Source organism: Bos mutus, chromosome 24 (genome assembly GCF_027580195.1).
Source record: "Bos mutus isolate GX-2022 chromosome 24, NWIPB_WYAK_1.1, whole genome shotgun sequence".
Taxonomy (NCBI): Eukaryota; Metazoa; Chordata; class Mammalia; order Artiodactyla; family Bovidae; genus Bos; species Bos mutus.
In genome coordinates this window covers 45,506,687-45,516,068 of record NC_091640.1, presented here as the reverse complement: position 1 = coordinate 45,516,068, position 9,382 = coordinate 45,506,687, and positions in this window count along the sequence as shown.

Genomic DNA, 9,382 nt, shown 5'->3' with positions numbered 1-9,382 from the left:
TGACCCAGGAATTGAACTGGGGTCTCCTGCATTGCAGGTGGATTCTTTACCAGCTGAGCTACCAGGGAAGCCCTAAAGATGAAAAACAAACAACAAAACAAACAACCTCCAGCCATACTGGTGGCTTAATTCTCAAAGAGGAAAGTTAGAACATTTTAAGAGCATTCAAATGAGTAAGTCTGTTAAAAGAGTGGATCCCAAACTTGAGTTTCTTGGAAGCATGCTTCTAGAGAAGTTGATATGTGCCCACATAAAAAGCCTTCACTGATAAAGTAAGAGATCCATCAGATATGCTGGTACTAAAGTCTTTGAGATTACAGTATGGAAAGATGCTTAATTTTATTCAGCTTAATATACCTAGAACTTGTTGGGTCATGTGACTTTTTTTCCTGTTTTTTTTTTTTTTTTGTAACATGTTTATTAAAGTTCTCAATAGACCAGCTTCGGAAATACTACCCTAGAATAATAAGAATGTAAATTAAAGATTTTTCTGGGTTCTGGAAAAAACTCCAATAAGTGGGAAAGAGTAGTCTTATATAAATGATGCTAACTAAATATTCATATGTAAAAGACTAAGAATTTTACCTCACACCACATATAAGAATTAACTCAAAATAGATAAGAGACCTAAATATAAGAGTTAAAACTGTTAAACTCTTAAAAGAAGTGTTTTCATGACCTTGGCTTAGGCAATGATTTCTTAGATATGACACCAAAAGCATAAGCAACAAAAGAAAAAATAACTTGGACCTCATGACCAATAAAAGCTTTTGGATTTCAAAGGACACCATCAAGAAAGTGAAAGGACAGCTCATAGAATGGTGAAACATATTTGCAAGTTATATGTCTCATAAGGGACTTGTATTCAGAATCTGTAAGGAACTCTTACAACTCAGTAATAAAAAGACAACCTAATTTTAAAAATGGGCAAAAGATGTAAATAGATGTATCTCCAAAGAAGATAACACAAATGTCCATTAAGGACATGAAAAAATGCTCAACATCATTAATCATCAAGAAAATGCAAATCAAGACCACAATGGGATATCACTTCACACCCACTAGGAGAGCTATAATTAAAGACAGATAATATAACTGTGGAGAAGTGGGGGAAATTGGAACTCTAATACATCCCTGCTGGTAAAAATGTAAAATGGTGCAGCCATTTCAGAAAACAGTCTGACAGCCCCTCAAAAGGTTAAACAAATAGTTACCATACACCTAAGTAATTCCCCTCCCATGTATGCGCTGAAATGAAATTAAATCACACAAAAATTTGTACATGAACATTTATAGTGGCATAATTCGTAACAGCCAAAAGTAGAAACAACACAAATACTCATTAACTGATGAATGGAGAAACAAAAAGTGGTATAAGAACACAATGGAATCTATTCAGCCATAAAAGAGAGGAAATTGTAATTCCTGCTGGAGTGTGATGATCTGGAAAGCCTTATTTCTGCCAAGTAAAAGTCACATTTTCATATATGTGAAATGTCCAGAATATGCAAATCTATAGGGACAGAGAGCTGATTAATGTTGACCTAGGGCTTTGGAGAGGCTGGGGGAAAGTGGGGAATGACTGCCAACGAGTACAGAGTTTCTTTCGCAGGTGATGAAAATGTTCCAAAATTGATGATGGTGATGCTTTTTATACAATTCTGTGAATATTATATGCTTCAGTGGGTGAATTGGATGGTATGTAAATTGTATCTTAATAAAAGTGTTATAATAAATTTACAGGTTTTTTCTTCCTTAGAGGCAGTGGAAAGTTCTTGAGAATTATGTATGAAAACAAATATTTATTTAACAATTAAGTGTTTAGTCTATCTTGACCACCTTTAACAAGACCTATTGCCTGCTCGAGCTAAAATGATAACAAGGACATAAAGTTTGAAAAATACACATTCCTAAGGGTAGTGGAGACAAGATGGTAGAGTAGAAGGAAGTGAGCTCACCTGTCATGAAAACACCAAAATCACAACTGCTTAAGAACCACAAACAAACAAAACAAAAAAACCCACTGGAATCTACCAAAAACCATATGCTATGTCCAAAGACAAAGAGGAGGTCACAATGAGATGGTAGGTGGGGTGCATTTGTAATAAAAGCAAATCCTGGGTGGGTGACACACAACAGGAAAATAATTATATCACAGAGGTTCTCCCACAAGAGTGAAGGTTCTGAGCCCCACGTCAGGTTCCCCAGCTTGGGGGTCTGGCATTGAGAAGAGAAGGCCCTGCAGCATTTGGCTTTGAAGGCCAGTGGGGTTTGATCCTAGGAATTTCATCGGATTGGGGGAACAGAAATCCCACTCTTAGAGAGTATGCATAAGGTCTTGTGCATACCAGGAATCAGGGGGAAAATCAGTGACCTCATAGAAGCCTGGGCCAGCCCTACCTGCTGGTACTGGAGGGTCTTCTGTGGAGATGGGGGTGGCTGTGGCTCACTCTGGGGGCAAAGACACTGTTGGCAGTAGTTCTAGGAAGTACTCATTGGTATGGGCCCTCCTGGAAGCTGCCATTTTCTCACCAAGACCTGGCCCCATCCAGCAGCCTATATGCTCCAGTGTGGGATGCCTTAGGCCAAACAGCCAACAAGGCAGTCCCATCAGTCAGTATTCCTGACCCCACAGCTGTCCACTAAACACATCTCTTGACATGACTCTGCCCACCGGAGGGATAGGACCCAGCTCCATCCACCAGTGTGAAGGACCAGTCCCTCTCACCAGGAAGCCTGGAAAACTCTCATAGACCAGACTCATCCACCAAGGATCAGACAGCAGAAGAAAAAGAATTACAATTGTAGCCCCCAGAACAGAAATTGCAATTACAGAAAGCTAGATAAAGGGAGATGGCAGAGGAATCTGTTCTAGAAGGAACAAGATAAAACCCCAGAAAAACAATTAAGTGAAGTGGAGATATGCAATTGATCTGAAAAAGAATTCAGAGAAATGATAGTAAGGATGATCCAAGATTTCAGAAAAAGAATGGAGGCACAGATCAAAATGTTTAACTAGAGCTAGAAGCTGGAGCTAGAGCTAGAAGATCCATAGAACAAATAATCAGAGACAAGCAATGCAATAAGTCAAATGCAAAAATGCACTGCTGCTGCTGCTGCTAAGTCGCTTCACTCGTGTCCAACTCTGTGCAACCCCAGAGATGGCAGCCCACCAGGCTCCCCTGTCCCTAGGATTCTCCAGGCAGGAACACTGGAGTGGGTTGCCATTTCCTTCTCCAATGCATAAAAATGCACTAGAAGGAATCAATGGCAGAATAAATGAGGCAGAAGAATGAATAAGTGAGCTGAAAGACAGAATGGTGGAAGTCACTGCAGTGGAACAGAATAAAGAATGAAAAGAAATGATAGTCTAAGAGACCTCTGTTGGTTATTAAATGATCAACATTTGCATTACAGAGGTCTCAGAAGGAGAAAAGAGAGAGAGAGGACCTCAGGGAATATTTGAAAAGGCAATAGCTGAAAACTTCCCTAACATGGGAAAGAAAACATTTACCCAGGTCCAGGAAGCAAAGAGAAACCCAGGCAGGATAAACTCAAGGAGGAACGTTCTGGGATACATAATAATCAAACTGACGAAAATTAAAGACATAGAGAAAATATTTTTAACAAGGGAATATCAATAAATAACATACAAGGGAACTCCCATAAAGTTATCAGTTGATTTTTCAGCAGAAACTTGGCAGGCAGAAGTGAGGGTCACAATACATTTAAAGTGGTGAAAGAGAAGAACCTACAACCAAGAACACGCCACCTACCAAGTCTCTCATTCAGATTTGATATAGAAATCAGAAGCTTTATAGACAAGCAAAAGCTGAGAGAATTCAGCACCAGCAGACCAGCTTTGCAACAAGTGCTAAAGGAACTTCTCTGGGCAGAAAGGAAAAGGCCACAACCAGAAACATGAAAATTATGAATGAAAAAGTCCGCCAATAAAGGCAAACATACAATAAAGGGAGGGCTTCATCTACACGAATATGAAATCAGCACTCATGAGAAGAGGAGAGCACAATGCAGGATACTGCAAATGTATTTGAAATGAAAAGAACGGCAACTCCAATCTTGTTTACATACAGACTGCTGTATCAAAACCTCATGGCAACCAAAAATGAAAACTATACAATAGATACCTGTATACACACAAAGAAAAAGGGATCCAAACACAACACTAAAGTTAGTCATCAAATCACAGAGAAGAAAACAAAAGAAGAGTGGGAGCAAAAAGACCAGCAAAACACATCAAAACAATGAGCAGAATGGCAATAAGAACATACATATCAATAATTACTTTAAACATAAACAAATCAAATGCTTCAACCAAAAGACACAGACTGATTGAATGGATACAAAAATAAGACGTGTATATATGTTGTCTGTAAGAGACTGCTTCAGATCTAGCGACACATACAGACTGAAAGTGAGGGGATAGAAGAAACTTATTCCATGCAAATAGAAATAAAAAAAACTGGAGTAAAAATACTCATATCATATGAAATTAACTTTAAAATAAAGATTGTTACAAGAGACAAAGAAGGACACTACACAATGATCAAGGGATCAATCTAAGAGTAAGATATAGAATAGTAAATATATAGGCACCCAACATAGGCAAATAGTAACAGTCATAAAAGGAGAAATTGACAGTAATATAATAATAGTGGGGGAATTTAACACCCCACTTTCCTCAATGGACAGGTCAAACAGGGACAGAAAATCAGTTAGGAAACACAGGCCTTACATGACACATTGAGATCAATGGACCTAACTGATATTTATACAGAATCCCATCCCAAAGCAGCAGAATAAACATTTTTTTCAAATGCAGATGAAATCCTCTCCAAGATTGATCACATACTGGGCCACAAAGTGAGCCTCGGCAACTTTAAGAACACTGAAATCATATCAAGCGTCCTTTCCAACTACAATGCTATGAGATTAGAAATCAACTATAAGAAAAAACTGTAAAAAACACAGACACACGGAAGCTAAACAATATGCTACTAAAAAGCCAGTGGGTCACTGAAGACATCAAAGAGAAAATAAAAAACCAAACGAAACTAGAGACAAAAGAAAACAAAAGCATGATGATGCAAAGCCTATGAGACGCAGCAAAAGCAGTGCTAAGAAGGAAGTTTATAGCAATGCAATCTTACATCAAGAAACAAGAAAAATCTCAAATAAACAATCTAAACTTACAGCGAAAGCAGCTAGAGAAAGAACAAAACCCAAAGTTAGTAGAAGGAAAGTAATAAAGATGAGACAGAAATAAACGAAATAGAGATGGAAAAAACTGAAAAGATAAATGAAAATAAAAACTGGTTCTTTGAACAGATGGGGCTTCCCAGGTGGCTCTGGACTAAAGAATCCACCTGCCAATGCAGGAGATGCAAGAGACACAGGTTTTATCCCTGGGTCAAGAAGATTCCCCAGAGGAGGAAATGGCAGCCCACTTTAGTATTCTTGCCTGGAGAATCCCATGGACAGAGGAGTCTGGTGGGCTAAAAGTCCACAAAGAGTCAGACATGACTGAGTGAGCATGCACACACACTCTTTGTAAAGATAAACAAAGTGGGTACAACTTTAGCCAAACTCATCAAGAAAAAAAGGGAGAGGGCTCACATTAATAGAATTAAAAATGAAAAAGGAGAAGTTATAATCGATGCCACAGAAATACAAAGGATTACCACAAGCAATTATATGCCAATAAAATGGACAACCTAGAAGAAATGGACAAATTCTTAGAAGGTACAAGACTGAACCAGAAAGATATAGAAAATACAAACAGACCTATTGCAAATACTGAAACTGAAATGATGATAAAGAAACTTCTGACAAACAAAAGTCCAGGACCAGATGGCTTCACAGGTGAATCCTATCAAACATTTAGCGGAGAGTTAATACTTATTCTTCTGAAATGCTTTCAAAAAATTGCAGAGAAAGGAACACTCCCAAACTCACGCTATGAGGCCACCATCACCCACACATCAAAACTAGAAAAAAGATATCACAAAAAAAGAAATTTACAGGCCAATATTACTGATGAACATAGATGCAAAAATTCTCAACAAGATACTAGCAAACTGAGTCAAACAATACATTAAGAGGGTTGTACACCATTATCAAGTGGGATTTATCCCAAGGTTGCAAGGATACTTCAATATCCGCAAATCAATCAATGTGATATACCACATTAACAAATTGAACAATAAAAACCATGTAATGATTTCAATAGATGGAGAAAAAACTTTTGACAAAATTCAATACCCATTTATGACACAAATTCTCCAGAAAGAGGGTATAGAGGGAGACTATTTCAACATAATAAAGGCCATATATACAAAGCTACAGCTAACATCATACTCAACTGTGAAATACTAAACACATTTCCTTTTAGATGAGGAATAAGAGGAGGATGTCCACTCTCACCACTTTTATTCAACATGGTTTTGGAAGTCCTAGCCATAGCAATCAGAGAAATGAAAGGAATCCAAGTTGAAAAAGAAGTAAAACTGTCGTTGTTTGCAGATGACATACTATACACAGAAAATCCTAAAGATGCTGCTAGAAAACTACTAGAGCTTGTCAATGAATTTGGTGAGGTTTCAGGATACAAAATTAGTACACATAAATCTCTTGCATTTCTACACATTAACAATGAAAGATCAGAAAGAGAAATTGAAGAAACTAATTCCATTTACTACTGCATCAAAATGAATAAAACACCTAGGAATAAACCTACCTAAGGAAGCAAAAGACCTACACTCTGAAAACTATAAGATGCTGATGAAAAAAACTGAAGACGACACAGACAGATGGAAAGATATACCATGTCCTTGGACTGGAAGAATCAATACTGTTAAAATGACTATATCACCCAAAGCAGTCTACAGATTCATTGCAATCCCTATCAAATTACTACTGGCATTTTTTACAGAATTAGAATAAAAAAATTTACAATTTGTATGGAAACAGAAAAAACCCCAAATAGCCAAAGTAATCTTGAGAAAGAAAAATAGAGCTGGAGGAATCAGGCTCCCTGGCTTCAGAGTGTACTACAAAGCTACAGTCATCAAAACATTATGGTACTGGCACAAAAAGAGAAATATAGGTCAATGGAACAGGAAAGAAAACCCAGAAATAAACCCACACACCTATGATCAATTAGTCTATGATAAAGAAGACAAGAATACACGGTAGAAAAAGACAGTCTCTTCAATCAATGGTGCTGGGAAAACTGGACAGCTACATGTAAAAGAATGAAATCATAACATTCTTTAATACCACAGACAAAAATAAACTCAAAGTGGATTAAAAACGTATATGTAAGACTGAATACTATAAAACTCTTAAAAAAACATAGGTGGAACACTCTTTGATATAAATTGCATCAACATCTTTTTCAATGCATCTCCTAGAGTAATGGAAATAAAAATAAACAAATGGGATCTAATTAAACCCAAAAACTTTTGCACAGCAGAGGAAACCATAAATGAGACAGAAAGACAACCCACAGAATGGGAGAAAATATTTGCAAACTATGTGACTGACAGGATTAATCTCCAAAATTTGGCTAACAACTGATGGCTCAATATAGAAACAAACAACCCAATCCAAAAATGGGCAGAAGGCCTAACTAGACATTTATTCAATGAAGATGTACATATGGCCAAGAGTCACATGAAAAAGTGCTCAACATCACTAATTATTGAAATGTAAAAAAGTGTTACTTGCTCAATCATGCCTGATTCTTTGCGACCCCATGCACTGTAGCCCGCCAGACTCATCTGTCCATGGAATTCTCCAGGCAAGAATACTAGAGTGGGGTAGTCATTCCCTTCTCCAGGGGATCATTGCTGCTGCTGCTGTTGCTAAGTCGCTTCAGTCGTGTCCGACTCTGTGACCCCATAGACGGCGGCTCACCAGGCTCCCCCGTCCCTGGGATTCTCCAGGCAAGAACACTGGAGTGGGTTGCCATTTCCTTCTCCAATGCATGAAAGTGAAAAGTGAAAGTGAAGTCGCTCAGTCGTGTCTGACTCTTAGCGACCCCATGGACTGCAGCCTACCAGGCTCCTCCATCCATGGGATTTTCCAGGCGAGAGTACTGGAGTGGGGTGCCATTGCCTTCTCTGCAGGGGATCATTAGAGAAATGCAAATCAAAACTACAATGAGGTATCACCTCACACCAGTCAGAATGGCCTTCATCAAACAGTCTACAAACAATATATTTTGGAGAGGATGTGAAGAAAAAGGAACCCTCCTACACTATTGGTGGGAATGTAAATTGGTATAGCCACTATGGAGAACGGTATGGAGGTTCCTTAAAAAACTAAACACAGAACTACCATATGATTCAGCAATCCCACTCCTGGGTGTATAGCTGGGGAAAATCATGGTTCGAAGGGATACATTCACCCCAATGTTCACTGCAGCTCTATTTACAATAGCCAAGATATGAAATCAACCTAAATGTCCATCAACAGATCAATGGATAAAGAAAATGTGATAGATACATGCACAGGAATATTACTCAGCTATAAGAAGAATGAAATAAGTCATTTGCAGCAACACTGGTGGGCTTGGAGATTATCATATTAAGTGAAGTAAGTCAGAGAAGGACAAATATCATGATATCACTTATATGCAGAATCTAAATGATACAAATGAACTTATTTACAAAAGTAGAATAGACTCACAGACTTAGCAAAGAAATTTATGGTTACCAAAGGGGAAGCATGGGGGAGACAGATAAATCAGGAGTCTGGGATTGGCATATACACACTACTGTATTGGAGTGGGTTGCCATTCCCTTCTCTAGGATCTCCCAACCTAGGGATCAAACCTGCATCTCCTGTATTGGCAGGCAGATTCTTTACCACTCAGTTACCTGGGAAGCCCTATATATATACAATGGGCTTCCCATATATACAGGAGATAATGAATGAGGACCTACTATATAGCACAGGGAAGTCTACTCAATATCGTATAATAACATAAATGAGAAAAGAATTTGAAAATGAATAGATGTATGTATAACTGAATCATTTTGCTGTACACCTGAAACTAACCCAATATCGTAAGCCAACTTCATTCCAATATAAAATAAAAACTTAAAAAAAAAATGTTCCTGGAGAAAAGACGGGAAAACATTCTGTTTGAACTGTCTAATAATGTGCCCAATGACATTCACGGTAGCTTAGTTGAGAGTATTAACAGTATCTTACTTTACTCTTTCTGGAACTTTTAATATGTGTGATCATCCAAGGAAGGCAGGGTGGGGATTATCATCTCCATTTTATCGGTAAGAAAACAGGTTCAAGGACAGGAAATGCCTTGTTCCAGGTCACAGAAAGAAATGGGACATGG